Raw genomic sequence first — 16359 nt, 5'->3', positions numbered from 1 at the left:
GTATTACAAAGAGGTGATTCAACTCACAAATTGCCGGAGCCTAAACACAGGCTCATCTGGTGTATCTGCTTTAGCTGCCCAATCTAATCCCACCACCCGGCTCACTCCAGGTAACCATTAACTTTGCTCTACCAGAACGAATAATCTAATTATATTTTAACATTAATTTTTGCACTCTAGATAAGTTTAGCCATCTAATTGCAGGCATGCAGGGCAATGGAACATCTTACCCACACAGTGCTGAATATGATTAAAATAAATTATCCATGCAAGTTGTTATTGTTGTGGTGCAACATTCTAATTACTGAGCATGTGTTGTATGAATCTATTAGCCATATCAGTGTCGCCATAAGCAGATGTATAAGCCTGTGAATACATTTACTAAGTATGACTGTGAAACATTTGCCCCAGCATTACAAATTGCATCTATACTGTGCTACTGGCACGGATCTATTATTTTATAGTAGCATAGGGTAGTACAGCAGAGAATGAGGCCATTCGTCCCCTCGAGTCTGCTCTGGCTCTTTCGAAGAGCAATCCAGTTTGCCCCACTCCCCTGCTCTTGCCCCATATCCCTGCAGTTTGTTTCTCCATCACGTATTTATCCAATTCGCTTTTGAAAGCTGCTATTGAATCTGTATCCACCACCCTATTGGGCAATGCATTCAATATCCTAAACACTCGTTGTGTTAAAAAGTTTCTCCTCATGTCGCCTCTGCTTTTTTTGCCAATCAACTTAATTATCTGCCGTTTGGTTATGGAGGCTTCAGTCATTTGTTTAGTCTACCTAAATACTTCATCATTTTAAAGAACTCTATCAAATCTCCTCTTAGCCTTTTGTGCTCTAAGAAGAACAACCCCAGCTGCTCTCGGCTATCCACGTAACTGTAAACCCTCATCCCTGGAACCATTCCAATAAATCTCTCCTGCACCCTCTCCAAAGACTTCACGTCCTTCCTAAAGTGCGGTGCCCAGAACTGGAAACAACATTCTAGCTGGGGACGAACCAGTGATTTATATTGATTTAGCCTAACTTCCTGGCTTTTGCACTCTACGCCTCTCTTTGTGAAGCACAGGATCGCATATGTTTTGTTATCTAATGTGCACCGAAACTGTCCTATTGGTACAGGCCTGTGATTAGTACCTGTGCTGAGGTCCTAGTCTGTAATTATTAACTATAATACCCTCTTTTCTGATTAGCTCCGGCATTGTTCTACTGGAAAAGTTCTATGACTAATATCTATATTGTACTACTGGTGCATGACTATGATTATTCCGTGTATAACTAGTACATATACTGTCCTATTGGTAGTGGTCTATGATCAGTACTTACAGTGCCGTCTGGTTACAGGTCTGTGATTAGTACCGACACTGCCCTAATTTTACAGACCTGGTATCAGTACATAAACTGCAAAATATACATATTCCTGATCATACCAACGCTATCCTACCGGTACAGGATTTTGATTAACAACTGCACTGTCATATAGGTGCATGCTTTTATTATTACCTGCACAAGTCTATTGATACTGATCTGTGATTATTAACCACGCTACCTTCTTTGTACAGCTCTGTGATTAGTACCTACAGTGTCCTGCTGGTACAGGACTGTCAATACTACATGAAATACTGGGACTGATGCATATGCGACCTATACAGGTCCTGCCCTTTGATTATGCCATTCAGTACCTGAACCGGTACTGGTCAGCTTTCAGTTTGTAAAATAAATAAAGCCACCTTCTGAAGTTATCACAACATTTCATTATTTATTGCAGTATGCATATCGAAATTGAAAATAGATCATTGGTTGTAAATCCTTCAGTTGGGCCAGAAGCACAGCAGAGATGTCTAAAAACCACCTGGCATTTCAATAGCAAGGATACATTTACTAATTTTATTCGTTATAAGGAGCAATTAATTGATTTTAGCTCTTTAGATTTTTCTGAGCTGCCAATCGAAACAGAGTCTACAATTATAAAACAAGCTCAGTTGTTTATTTAACACTGCAACCTATTCTTTGTACGTCAGAAACTTTCCAATGAAGGGGTGAACTCTGAATATCCGTGTCAAAGTGAAGCTGGTAACCAACACATGCCTTAATTACAGACACTCCCCCCACACCAGAATGTCAGTCATCAGTAATAACTCTCCCCTGATTAAAATCACAGAAATAGACTTCTTCAAACCTGTGTGCAGTGACAATGGTGGCTCATCGCCTGCTGTAGGACATTTGTCATTCACTATTAAAAGCACTGCTTTGTACACAAGTAATGCCCCGAGCAATAGGCCTAGAAATCACCAGGGGTTTACGTTTACAATATATCTGTCACCCAGCAGTAGATTACCTCGTCTCAGTGTATGCAAATCCCCGATCGTGCTTTTCCATTACCTATCAATATCACACACACACTCACTTCCCCACAGTATCCCTCTGATTTCCTGGCGAAGTTTCAGAGTACATGAGTCCATCAACATGTACGTCTCCTGCCCAAATAATCTATGAATAGAGCAATGTCTCCGTTCAATCTGTTATCTATTCTGCCAGTGGGAGCTCGCTGACCATAAAATCCCGTGCAAAGTAGAGCTCAAACTCCAATATTGTCGCTTTCTCCTGTCTCGCTATTAGTTCCTGCTCTCATTCTGGCATCAAACCTGTACATTGCTAGTTCTGAAAATATACATCAGGTGTCCTAGTATTTGCAAGCTGGTAATAACTTTCATCCACAACCTGCCTGCAATTCATTCACTTTATCTGCTTCTATTTTATTTAGACAATTCATATCCCTGAGCAGGCTGGCTGACAATCAATAATTCCGCTACTGTCCTAAGCATCACCAGAATATCAATTATCTAGCAACAACCTGAATAGCAATGATCATTATATTTATGCAGTTTCGTTGTTCTTATTTAAAAATTAATATTGTTACTAATGCGTGATAAACCAATGAAACCTCGTCAATGTCCCTTTTTCTCGATTTTAAGTGCAAAGGATAATACTATTGTTCGAGTCTGTAGAATGCAGTCTGTCTGCGAATCATCAGTTCTCCTCGTTATTCAATCACAAAATACTATCCTCCCCAGTCTTTCTTCAAGGCTTTAAAAACGCCATGGGTCAAGCATCAATCCTGCCTTCCTCTTGCTGTGGGGAACCTAGTATGCTGTGAATCATTAACACCACAACAATCAGTGAGTAGCGATTAAGTATGCTTCAATATCATTCTCCCCTCTAATCAATAGCGTTGCCTTCATTTATGCTTTCATCCATCTGAACTTGTGCTTGACTCAAACTATTAGTAAATCACCTGTACCGCTGTTGAATTCCTGTAAGTCAGTTACTGTGCCTAGATTAACTGGTGCAACAGTTTCACATAAACCAGCGTTAAACATACAAGAGGCCATTTCCATCACTTTAAGTGAGTCTAGACATGGTAGATACAGGAAGGTTTACTAAACAAATGTATCACACCCGGCGCTCATGTTCAAAAAATGAAACACGGCATCTTCACATTATGCTTAAGTTCAAAACTTCGTGCTTCTTCACCCTTTCAACCATTGATTCGACCCCTTCCCCCTGTGTGTTCAACAATAGCCAACGCCGATCTTTCCTGTTTAGTCTTTCTAATCGTTAATAATTCATCTACTTAATTCTATTGTAAGAAGAACGATTCATGTTATAGATCAGTCAGAATCTTCCCTTCCTCAGACGTTGATTCCACCTGCCATTGAGATGCAGAATGCGCTAAGTATTGTGTTGTTCATTCAGTAATAGGGAACAGTCTCCAGTCGGGTTGATTATACTCTCCTGATGATAAGTGCTGCAATAGTAATGCCGATTATTGTTAATTTGGTAGAGCCAACTGTGGAAACAATCAATCAATCAGTTTTCTCCGAATTCCATAAGAAATGTTCGGATATTCCGAAACTGATAGAAGGCGGCAACAGAGAATTATTCCGGTTAGAATTAAATGTTCAGCTGCCAAAAGACAGCGCCAAGGTTACATTCAGCCAATCGGCTTTTACCTGAAACTATCGAGGCCCGAACCCAACTGATCAGGAGCTGAAATGAAACCCTCAAGTTAAAATCAATCAATCAGTGTTCTCCGACGTCAATATGTTATATTCAAGGAAACATGACTCTGAAAGATATTGTCCAGCAGAGACTTATTCCAGTAACAAATATTCAGTAAGCTTAAGAAAGTATCAGGATTATATAAAAAACTTAATCCAATTGGTCATTAGCTGAAATGATAAACCCGAGTTATAAGCAACCAATTAGTACCAATACGAAAATTCCAGGCGAAATGCATCAATCAGAAGAAGTCCCTCAACACCTGGGACATGAGCAGTTATTAATCTGGTGTATACAAGCGAAATGTCCAAGCAATAGAAAGACATTTAGGTCCGAATGGAAATACTCCAATCACAGTCAGGAAGCTAGTTTACCAAAGGTTTCAATCGGTCATTGACATTCTGGCATCTACATCCACAAACAGATGCTTAAGTTGTTCGAGTTGGGTGCCTTATTCTCTGTGATAATCAATCAACTGCTGTATACAACAGAGAGATGAATCATGTACTGTACATACAGGATCTTGAGAAGAAATATCCTAATCTTGGTTAAAACGTGACGATTGCAGAGCTTTTGTTTTGAGTGAACGTCCAGAAATGAGGTGCTCCCCTTGCAATAACCTTCTTTAGTCAATTGTAGGGATAACATGCTTGCTTCAATTATTGCCTGTGGAAGGTTATGTAGTTTCCTACAGACTCCGAACATCTGTATTTTTCTTTAGGGCCAAGGCTCTCGATTCCCTTCCAATTGTTGATGATTCATGTCACAGGAGCCACGTAATAGTCAGAAGATTCAAACTTTCCATGAAAGGAAATTAACATTCTATCAATGCAATATTCACAATTGTATTGCAGATTTAAACCCATTTCTATTACTCGTTTGATATATTTTGACAAAGAAATAATTATCTGATCGAATATAAGGATTAATAATGAGATTTTTAAGGACAGTAAGATCACTTTTTTTCGGTCAATTGAGTGGTGGATAAGTAAAACCATCTCGGCTCTTCAGAGTCACCAAGTAAAGTAACTAAAACATTTCGTAATTTAACTTCCTGTTTCCTCTACGTATTGCACGTTTTCTTTCTGTGGAAATGCATCTCACTTAATTAAGGATTTACACAGTTTAGCAATCAGCAGGTGTGAATAAGGATACTACTGAAATATCAGAGATTAATGACAGATTAGAGACGGAGATAGAGATTATAGATTATAGATGGAGATTGAGATACAGGCAGAGATATTTATAAAAATAGAGATAGATACAGAATACAGAGAAAGAGGGATGTTAAACAACATAGGTTGTGATAGGCACAGAGGAAGAGAACGGATTGAGACCGACATAAGTTTGGAGATATTGGTAGAGAATGAATGAGAGATAGACATGGAGATACAGATAAATGATTTGATACAAATAGAGCTATATAAATATGTAGAAAGAGATTGGCGTAGAGGTAGAGATAAGTGAGATATCGGTAGAGTTCTAACTGGACATAGATAGAGAGTGTGATAGAGAAATGGAGAGGTAGAGAGACAGAGATAAATAGAGATATATACAGTTAGGTAGATAGAGATAGCGATAGGGAGACATAGGTAGAGAGATAGATCGATAGAAATAGAGATACATAGAAATAGTGTGTGAAATACTGGTAGAATGAGAGCAACTGGGATATACATTGAGATGGAGATTGGAGGGAAGAAGTTAGAGGTATTAGAGATTTAGCTAGTGCTAGAGATCGACACAGAGATTGAGATACAAATATTAATCAGCATAGATAGAGATATGCACATGGGCAGAGAGGGTATTGAAATGGATATAATGATGGAGAATCTCAGACAACGAACTGGAGCAAGAGATAGCGATAGAAATAAATAACGTGCATAGTGATACCAATAGAGGTATATTATATATATACATATATATATATATATACACATGTATGTATATATGTATAGGGAGAGAGTCTTTGATATACAGAGATAGAAGAGATAGTAATAGAAATGGGTTTAGACAGATATAGAGAGGTACAGAGAGAGATACAGAGATAGAGAGATAGAGATAGATAGGTACATAGTGATAGAGAGTTAGAGGTATAGAGAGATGTTGATTTAAAGTGAGGGATACAGATAGAATGAGAGACTGGGATATACAAAGATATATAGATAGGAGAGGTCAATGGGTGTCGAGATAGAGATAGCGATATGTAGGTAGAGCTAGGCATAGGCATGGAGATAGTTATAGACATGGTGATGGAGGTAGTCATAGATATCCACATCGAGCTCGAGATAGACACAGACATAGACATGGACAAATATGCAGAAGTCGGCTAGACATAGACTTGGTCATTGAGATAGTGTTAGAGATATGGGGCCGGTTTTCCCACACCGGGTATGTACGAGTTGTGCACTCACCTGTAGGGACCTCGCAAGTGCCAGTTTCAGGCATGTGAAGCGCATGCATTAAAACCCGGCTCATCCGATCTGTCAAGAATTTTCTTAACAGATCCTCCACCTGCCCGGGAAAAGGACCTCCGCCGGTGAAGAATTCCGCTTTCTGCACAACTTCTGCCTGCTGAAAAGCTTTCAAAATCTTACGCCTGGTAAACACAGGTGTAATGCTTGCTTTCACCAGCATAAGAAATTAAAACAAAAAATGATTATTTTTTCACATTTATAATGTAGGTATTTATAATACCTCCTTAAAAAACTATATTTTTTTCAAAAACAAATTTTTCTTCAAAATATTTAATTTAATGTAATTTTAACTAATTTTTAAAAAGGGATTTGAAAAACAATAATGTTTAACTTATTTGTAAGTGATCCCCTTTCATACTTTTGAAAGATCTGTGAGTAGAGACCTTTCAAAAGTGTGAAGGGGGTTTCCCATCTTTGATTGTTTCCCCATGGCCCACTCCCCATGGCCCACGTGATCCCAGGGACGCTTGCGAACCGCCTGCACCCCTGAGATAACTGGGCCTCTGCATATTTCGTAGAGCAGAGGCCCAGGATCGGAAGTCGAGGGACCTATGCAGCCAGCAGATAAGTTCTTATATGTTATATATTTTCCGATCGGAGGCCTCCATCCGCAGGAAGGCTCCGATCGAAAAATCCAGCCCATAGAGAGAGGAGAGATAGAGATAGAAATGGATATATACAGACAGATAGAGAGATAGAGATAGATAGGTACAAAGGATAGAGAGTTAGAGCAATAGAGTGAGATTGAATGCAAGAGACTAGGATATACAGAGAGATATAGATAAGAGAGTTGGACGTGGAGATAGAGATATAAAGGTAGAGCTAGACATAGGCATGGAGATAGTTATAGACATAGTGATGGAGGTTGACATAGACCGTGTCCGTTCTAACTGCCGCACTCCTGCCCTCACCCCTGCCCCTCCCTCCCAGAACCACGATAGAGTTCCACTTGTCCTCACCTTTCACCGCCAGCCTCCACATTCAACGGATCATCCTCCACTATGTCCACCACCTCCAGCGTGATCCCACCACCAAACACATCTTCCCCCTCACCTCCACTTTCAGCATTCTGAAGGGACGGCTCCCTCCCCGACTCCCTTGTCCACTCCTGTATCAACCCCAACACCCCTTCCCCTTCACCCGGCACCTTCCCATGAAAGTGCAGGATTTGCAACACATGCCCTTTTACCTCCTCCCTTCCCACTGTCCAGGGCCCCAAACACCCCTTCCAGGTGAAACAGCGATTTACTTGTACTTCCTGCAATTTAGTATACTGTATTCACTGCCCACGATGTGGTCTCATCTACATTGGGGAGACCAAACACAGATTGGGTGACCGCTTTGGGGAACACCTCTGTTCAGTCCTTAAGGGTGACCCCGAGCTTCCGGCCGCCTGTCACTTTAATTCACCGCTCCATTTCCACTCAGACCTCACCATCCTCGGCCTCTTGCATTGTTCCATGGAAGCTCAACGTAAGCTCGAGGAACAGCACCGCATCTTCCGATTAGGCACTTTGCAGCCTTCTGGACTCAATATCGAGTTCAACAATTTCAGAACATAACCTCGGCCTCTATCAGATATATATGATTTATCCACATTTTTTGTTTGTGCCTTCTGTTCTTCCCTCACACATGGCAACTGTCTTTCATTCTGCCAGCGCAATTTACACTTCATCTAGAGCTATCCTTTATTCCTTAACCTGCCCCATTACGAATTCCTTTTGCCTTGAATATCTCTTAATGTCTCTTAACCTCTCCAGCCTTCTATCCTATCACAGACCTTCCCTTTTGTTCTTTCATACCCTCCCCCCTTTCCCAGCTCCTACATTTGCTTATAAATCTGTTCTGTTTCCTGCTTTTTTCCAGTTCTGATGAAAGGTCATCGACCTGAAACGTTAACTCTGTTTCTCTCTTCACAGATGCTGCCTGACCTGCTGAGTATCTCCAGTATTTACTGTTCTTATTTCAGATTTCCAGCAGCTGCAGTATTTTCTTTTTGAGGTAGACATAGATTTCGGCATAGAGCTGGAGATAGACAGAGACATAGACATAGGCAGAGACATAGAAATAGACTTGACATAGACTTTGAGAAATTGTTAGAGATATTGATGCTGAAAGTCCAGACGGTGAAGGGGAAAATCTAACGCTATATTGTGTTGAATGTACGCAGATGAGGAAATAGAATTTCTATGCGGCTTTTCCCACAGCCTCGTCGTAACTTCTGTGGAATTTCGGTTGAAAACTTGCAGAAAGGCTCATCTGTCTGGAGATTTCGCCGATCTTCCACCGAAGCCATAACAGTATTGAGAGTGCTCCCGCTGGAAATGTTACCCCGAACAATCTACGGTTCATCACATGCAGATTAGGTCGAGCTTACCGGTGCTTTGCGCTGATTCCACAGCTGCATACTCGGAATTGTCTGCAGACTTCTCTTCACCTGGAGGTCTGTTTCTAGTTGTCTCCCTTGGTGCAGATATGTTTTCAGAGATTAAAGTTAACAATAATCACCAACAACGGAACTATCACTTTTAAATAAAATGAAATCGTAGATTAATTGTCAAAAATCAGCAAGCAGTTTACAAGAGACAATTCTTTAAAATCGCAAGGCCACATCAATTGGATAAGTTGAAGAAGCTCAAGGTAGACAGGGGCCCGGGCTCTGGCACTTTCCTCCCAAGGGGTCTGAAGACCTAGTCTCAGCAGATCCTGAATGATCTCACTGAAATTTTCCAGTGTTCACTCAACTTGATTAACTGGAGTTGAATTTGGTCCTTGAAGACAGCTCAAAGCGAGAGGTAGCGAAATGGATGTCCGTTTAGAAGTCCTCCAGATCATTTTTGAACCATTATAATTTATGGAAATTCAAATCGGCGGAGTCCAAAAAGCGACACATTTTCACTAGTGCTCGCTGTGTGCTGTGGCCCCAGATGAAGTTATACTGCTCATCGTTGAAGATTGTTAACTGTTAAGAGTGACAGCTGGAGGTGTGTATATGATCGACATTACCGCCTGGGCAGTAAGAATCAACTGGGACAAGTACAGAATTGAAAAATCTGGTGGAGGAATCGAAGCCCAGTAACAGCACTCGCCGCATTATTCTAAATTCGAAATTAATTCAAAGGAAAATCGGGCGCTATCTCTAATGGATGGCTGACAATAATGCCAGTTTATTCTGGAGCGGCAAGTTGGAAAGTTGATGTTAGTATTCACTTTTACCGTCCAGCAGAAAGCGGGCGGTAGAGGATTAACCACTCGGTTTACACTTCAGCTGAATTTGGAAACAAAATCAGGCGGTGGGTAAAAGTGGCCAGCGATCCATTAGCAGCTGTTTTCAACTCCACCATAAAATGAACTTCACACGATTGTGTCCTAAATGGAAGGGAGATGTCAATACCGAATAAATGGAAGATTGTATCTTTGATATTTGGGTATCTGTTTGGAAAAACTGTGGGTGCAGAGTTGAAAGGGAATTAGGAAAGTGTAGAGAATATTGAGATACATCACAACCGTGTAACTTATAAATCAAGAGAGATCACCTTAAAATGTTAGTTGGTATTTTTGCAAGTTCATGGGGTAAAATGTTTTTTCCTGCCATTTTTTTTAAGAATCATGTTGAAGGAACGCAAAGAGGAGAATGTGGTGCAGAGTTTCACACATCCTTAACACAACACGCCAGATTTTCCATTCACGGTACTTAATGGAACAGAAATCAAGCATTGCTGCTTTCAGCAAGAGATCCTTCCCACCAGATCTTCCTTTCTGTGTTCTGCCCAGCAGATTTCCCACATCTGGCGCAGGGAGTACAATTTTTATATCATTTTCATTTAAAAAAACATACTAGACTCTTCCTGAATATTACAGCTGAGTCAGAAGGTTGGTTCCAAAACCTGTGAGACAGAGCCTTGAAAGGAGTTAGAGTATTTTGATAAAGTGCAGTCTTGAAAGAAGAGTGAGAAGTTTTTGGCAAAACTATTTATGATAATGAGTGGATTGGTGATTTTGTATACAGATATGTGTTTATACCGAAGCTCAAGAAGATTGTACTACAGTTTCAAATTGAGGGCCATGGAAGCATATCGGAATTTCAAGCAACTTTCAGTAAGAGGTTGAAACACATGTGGAAAGAGTTCCAGTATAGTAGAGTCGGCCAACAATCTGTGACTGGATTCACAAGGGGACGAGATATTCGCTCCCAACAAAAGGTTTCAAGGCTACTAAATTTAGAACTGTATCCAGAAAAGCGTGTTCAGTTAAATGGAGCACTGTCTGAGATAGTCACTCTTTGAATGTTACTAAAATTAAATACATGCACAATCGCCCTGCACACTAAATCCGAGAATGCTTCAGTTCCCTGTGATTTACATGATGATTAAATGTGAGGATTGAAGAATGGCCAAGCTCACTGAGTGATGGAGAGTTTGGGGTATAAAGTCTTCTTCACAAAATCGTTCACAAGTCACTGGAATCTAATTTCGTGTGGACTGTAAAACGATTTGTAATTGTCCCTTTTACTGAACTATGCAGGGCGAATTTCACTCAGTTTAGGCTAGGAACTTTAGGTACAACTGACATAAATTAGAAAAAAGATCACTTCTTCCAGACTGCAGAGAGTATAATAGTGTGAGTGCGAGCTACTATTGATGCCTATAGTCAAAGGGACATATTTTCAACTTGCCACCCAGCTTAAAAGTGGCATCGCGGAACTGGCTCCGGTTGTAGAAAGCAAATGATTTTCAATCCCATTGAATTCAAATGAAATACAATGAGACGATTTCTATAATAGGCAGTTGATACCAATGCCAGATTTAAGCTCAAAGCAAGTTAAAAATCTACCGCACAAACATTTACAACATTTAATTCAGCTATACAGAAATATTCAGGGGTATCACGATGTCTTATTTATATAAAAAATTCTCGGACTTACCCCAGTTGTGAAATTCTTGAAGAATTGTCTGGATAAAATAGGAAGAGACCAAATTCAGCAAGTTGTAGTAAATATTGTTGTACAGTTGGCTTTGTTTAACAGCAAATATATTCAGTCATCTCAATTCTAAATATTTACAAACGTACATTAAATGCATTAATGCAGAAAAGACGTGCAGAAACCTTTAAGTTGTTCCCATATAGTGAATTACAAATCCTTTAAGCCACATCACCTCCTCACACTAACCACGAGTGATGCTGCAACTTATTGTTCTGCCCCTTGCCCAGATGCATACCTATTCTGAAAAGCACTTTTAGAAACTAGGGGTGGCTAAAAATGTATATGGCTACACCAATAATACTGTGTTTACATGACTGTATGTTTCGGCTTGAGAGAAGTGAGTGACTGATTAAGTTTCCTTTTCCTGGAAAACGTGCATTATAATTTGAGACAATGAATTTAATCGGTTAGATTAGGTGAGGCATAAACATTCCACACAGGGGTCCATAGGATCGCCCAGCCAGGCCTGCTATATCTGTTGTATGTAATTTTGGGTTTTGACTTTGTTAATTTGGACAGTGAAGGCCCAACCTTTGTTTCGACTATTGTTACTAATAACCATATTATAATCTCTACAGATAGAATTTGAAGTTTGTTTAGCAGAACTGCTTGCAAAGTTAATTAAAAATTAATTTGGAAAAGACATAGAATGAAAGGAATTTGAGGAGGTTGAATTATCCATCTTAGAATGGGCCGTTGGCTAGATGAAGGTGAAATAGTGACTGGTGAATGTGTGACAGCTTTGGCTGGGGCCATGAACAACAGGGATTGTGTCGGCCCTTGTACATGCTGGGTTAAGGAGGAGAGGGACAAGAGAGCTAAGACACGAATTCCAAAGGAAGAACCTTCAGAAAGATTGAACAATAGTGGCAATTGGATGAAGGACATGATGTGTTACAGGATGATGAGACTTTAGAGGAACGTAAATTGGTGCTTTAAAGATGGAGATCGATCATTTATTTATTAAAATGAAAGAAATAGTTGCGTTTCTATAGCACCTTTCAAGACCTCCGAACTTCCGAAAGCGTTTTAAAACCAATGAAAGACTTTGAAAGTTAAGTGACTGTAGGAATGTGGCAGCCAATGTTCACACAATGATGTTGATAATGAGCAGATTATCTGTTCTTGTTACGTCATTGATGGACAACTATTGCCCAGGGCATCAGGGATAAACACCCTGGAAGGGGCCTCACTGTAACGTCTCATCCGAAAGACAGCCAATCCGACAGTGCAGCACTCCCTCAGCACTGCACTGGAGTATCAGCTTAGATGATTGTGCTCAGGTCCCTGTAGTAGGAACGGAATCCACGACCCTTCTGACTCAGAGGCGAGAATGCTATACACTGAGCCTCGGCTGACACTAGTTGAGTAAGGGTAACAATGGATACTGAGCCAGGTAGGTTAACTGGAGTGGAGGTACAGATCAACCATCATATAATTGAATGACAGAGCTGTCTCGAAGGGCTGAGTGGCCTACTCCTGTTGTTATGTTCCTATTATCAGTGAACTCATCTTTAACCTAATCAGAATTACAAGTATTGCCAGGGTTGCAACTGATACTCGTGAAGACAATACATGACCCAGCAGCTAGAAGCAGAAAGCAGCAGAAAGCTTTTATCACGCCTCAGACCACAGGAATCACACTATTAAGGCAATGCCTGTCGCTGCAACTTTGCAAAAATAATTGCAAACGGGTCAATGATCAGTGCAGATGTGTCTGTATTTCATTGTTCAACATGTAAACGCTGGGACTTTCGTCCAGCTGGGACTCAATAGGGTGAATGTTTCAAGCATTCAGTTAGGCCAATATTTCCAAAAAGTGGGTTTCATGTGCTGTGCAACAAATAAATCATGGGGCCTATTATATGCTTAAGAATGATCAATTTGAGATTAACTTCACATCTTTTATGCTCTACCTCATTAATCTGTCGAACTAGATTTAATCAACATGGTCCCACAACTAATGTCAAGTTATTGAAAAAGATGAGATTCTGGTGAAAGAGTCGGTGGTACATTAAAGATGCAAACCCTGTTATTTGTTCCTGTTTGCTGGTCTTGTGGTCCAGTGGGTAACAAGACAATAGAGCGCTGACGTCAGCATCTCACAAAGGTAGCCTCAAAGTCATGTGGCCATAAAGAGTCAATTATCTCTAAATTCCAGTAAACAGCATCAGAAATTAATTTTAAAGATCCAGCATTTTTAATTTCCCTGCCAAACACCCTAAAGCCGTCAGTTTAGCTCAAGTAAAATCATAGTAAATGTGTTCTCCTCAGCTTTGTTAACTCAAGGGATGTCGTCCCGCTAATATATATTTTGTCCCTCACACCTGAAAATAAAATAAGCCCTTCATAGTGAATGTGAAAAGCTGAGTTGAAAACCACTCCTGCCCTCGCTCTCACTCTCTCTGTCACTCTCCCTCGTGCACATCTAGATTGTTACTTTCTTCCTATCTTTGTCTATCTGTCTCTCTCTGTCCCTATCTCTCTCTCGCTCTGCCGTTCTCTTGCTCTCTATCTTTCTCTCTCTCTCTGTGGCAGATGTTAACAAGAAACTTGCCTGTGGATCTCGAATCATCAAGCAATGATACGGACTAATTTTAACATCTAGCTACAGAAGCCAGGCACTTTAAATCTCACCGCATGTATTAATAGCAATTTGTAAGAGTGAGTCAACTGAGCCAACGCTGATACTTGATATGAAGCGTATAAATTTTTTTTTTCCTCATAAGCAAAACTAGAACAATAAGAAATGTCCAACCAGATTCTGCAGGTGATGCTAAATAATTGGTAAAATAATGAACATTGGACCGTTTAGAAGCAATCTTAAGTGGGCTGCAACCTTTAATAGTAAAGAGGGATCCCCTTAGATGAGCAGAAAGATCCTGTTAGCCTGACTAAGCAAACATATTTCTGTTGTTGCATTCAATTTTGATTAAAACTGAAGCATAGAAATGACATTTCAATGCATTTTAAATGAATGTTTGACCTTAATAATCTCTGAATATTAATATAGCGTGATGATCCCTCTCACAGAATGAGTCTTATTAATCTGATTAACTGTCAGGGGTGAGTGACGTTGACTTTCAAAGGCACTGGAAATATTTGAGATTCACTTACTGAAGATCAGAAGGCGACAGATGTGCTTCATTTCGAATGCGGGGGATCCGAGCAGCAGTCCACCTCCCTCTGTGAAGACGCGCGCTTCGGATCAGCTGTTTTCAGTTCTGTTCACCTGAAAAGTGATATCATAGAATCACATTCAGCCGCTGACACTGTTCTAATTCTTCAGTACCAAACGCCTGCACGCACAGATCCCGAGTCTGTACTTACGGGGAATGAGGAGACAGCGGCTGGAGCGAGTTCCCCAAGAAGCAGTCTACAGCTGTGGAGCTCACTGTTCATGCACCAGGCGACTGCACACTGAGATCAGTCTGACTTCTGACCACTTTGGAGACAACAGGAAATCAAACCGGACGTGATGACGAGTCCACTCTAACGCTGAAAAGTTAACTGAGCCTTGTCAGTTTTAAAATGAATTCTGATCAGAAGCGAACAGTTGGCATCCATGCTGGAGACACCGCTTCAAACTGTTTTAAATATGATTTATTTTAACCACAGTTATACCGTTAACAGAGAGACTGGCCTGCTCTGTGGCCCCAGGCTGAAGGCTTGTTTTTTCACAGGCTTAGGGAAGCGGTCACCCCAGCTCTGTGTATGTGGCCTGGTACAACTTTAGAGGGGGAAGGGAGGCGAAGTGCTGATACCAGCGAAAAATCGGACCACTGAACCTGTTACACTCTGGCACAATTAACCATTTAAATCCCGTGAGTTCAATCTCGTCATTAATGTTTAGCAAATGGGTGATTCGAACCTCAAATTACTGAAGCCTAATACCAGGCTTATATGGGGCATCTCCTTGAGTCGCACAGTATTGCTCCTCTCTCGGGCTCACTCTAGATATCACCTACTGGTGCAGGTCTATGATTGCTGCCTCGACTCTCCTACTGCAGAATGTATATGATTAGTGCTTAGATAGCACTTCTAGTACAGTTCAGCTATTGGTAGTGATACTGTCCTCTTTGCCCAGATCTCCAATAAATACCAATTCTTTACTATTGTGGCGAACTCTAATTAGAATCTGCGCAGTTCAATTGGTGTCTGTCTATGACTGGGAGCGATAAAGAGACACTGGATAAGGAATTTTTAATTTACTACTCGTGCAGTTAGTAATCAGTACATATATAGCCCTACAGGTGGCGGGCAATGCTCAGTACATTCACTGTCCTTCTGGTACAGCTCTATAAATAGTGCCTATAATGTCCGACTGCTGCATGTCTCTAATCATTTGTTATACTGTCCTATATGTGCATGCCTATGAGTAGTACCTATACTAGATCAGATATTTTGATGACTGTTTAAATTGTCCTATTGCTGCAGGTCTTTTTCAAACTTTATTGTCCTACTCGTACAGGCCTTTGTTTGTCAATTATACTGTCCCACTGACAGAGTCTATGGTTAGTACCTGTACTATTCTACTGGTACAATCCATAATTGGAACTTCAATTGTCCTATTGTTGCATGCCTTTGATTATTTGTGATACTGACGATGAATAAACAGACACATAGTTAGATAATTAGTAAATCTAACACAAAAAGATAGATCGATAGGTAGATAAAACAGACCGACAATGCGCTATAACAATATATGGAATGCCCATAAGGAACTAACAGAATTTTTGTTATTCCTTTCTCTAACTTTTAGAAAAAGAGATTAATCGTTTTGGCGCCATCATCAAAATTAATTGTTTCCATTTTCGTATTGTGCCGCATCC

The sequence above is a fragment of the Somniosus microcephalus genome, unplaced genomic scaffold (assembly GCF_052327205.1).
Source record: "Somniosus microcephalus isolate GS21.2 unplaced genomic scaffold, FLI_Smic_1.0 unresolved_chr9, whole genome shotgun sequence".
Classification (NCBI taxonomy): Eukaryota; Metazoa; Chordata; class Chondrichthyes; order Squaliformes; family Somniosidae; genus Somniosus; species Somniosus microcephalus.
Note: the sequence above shows the minus strand (reverse complement) of the source record.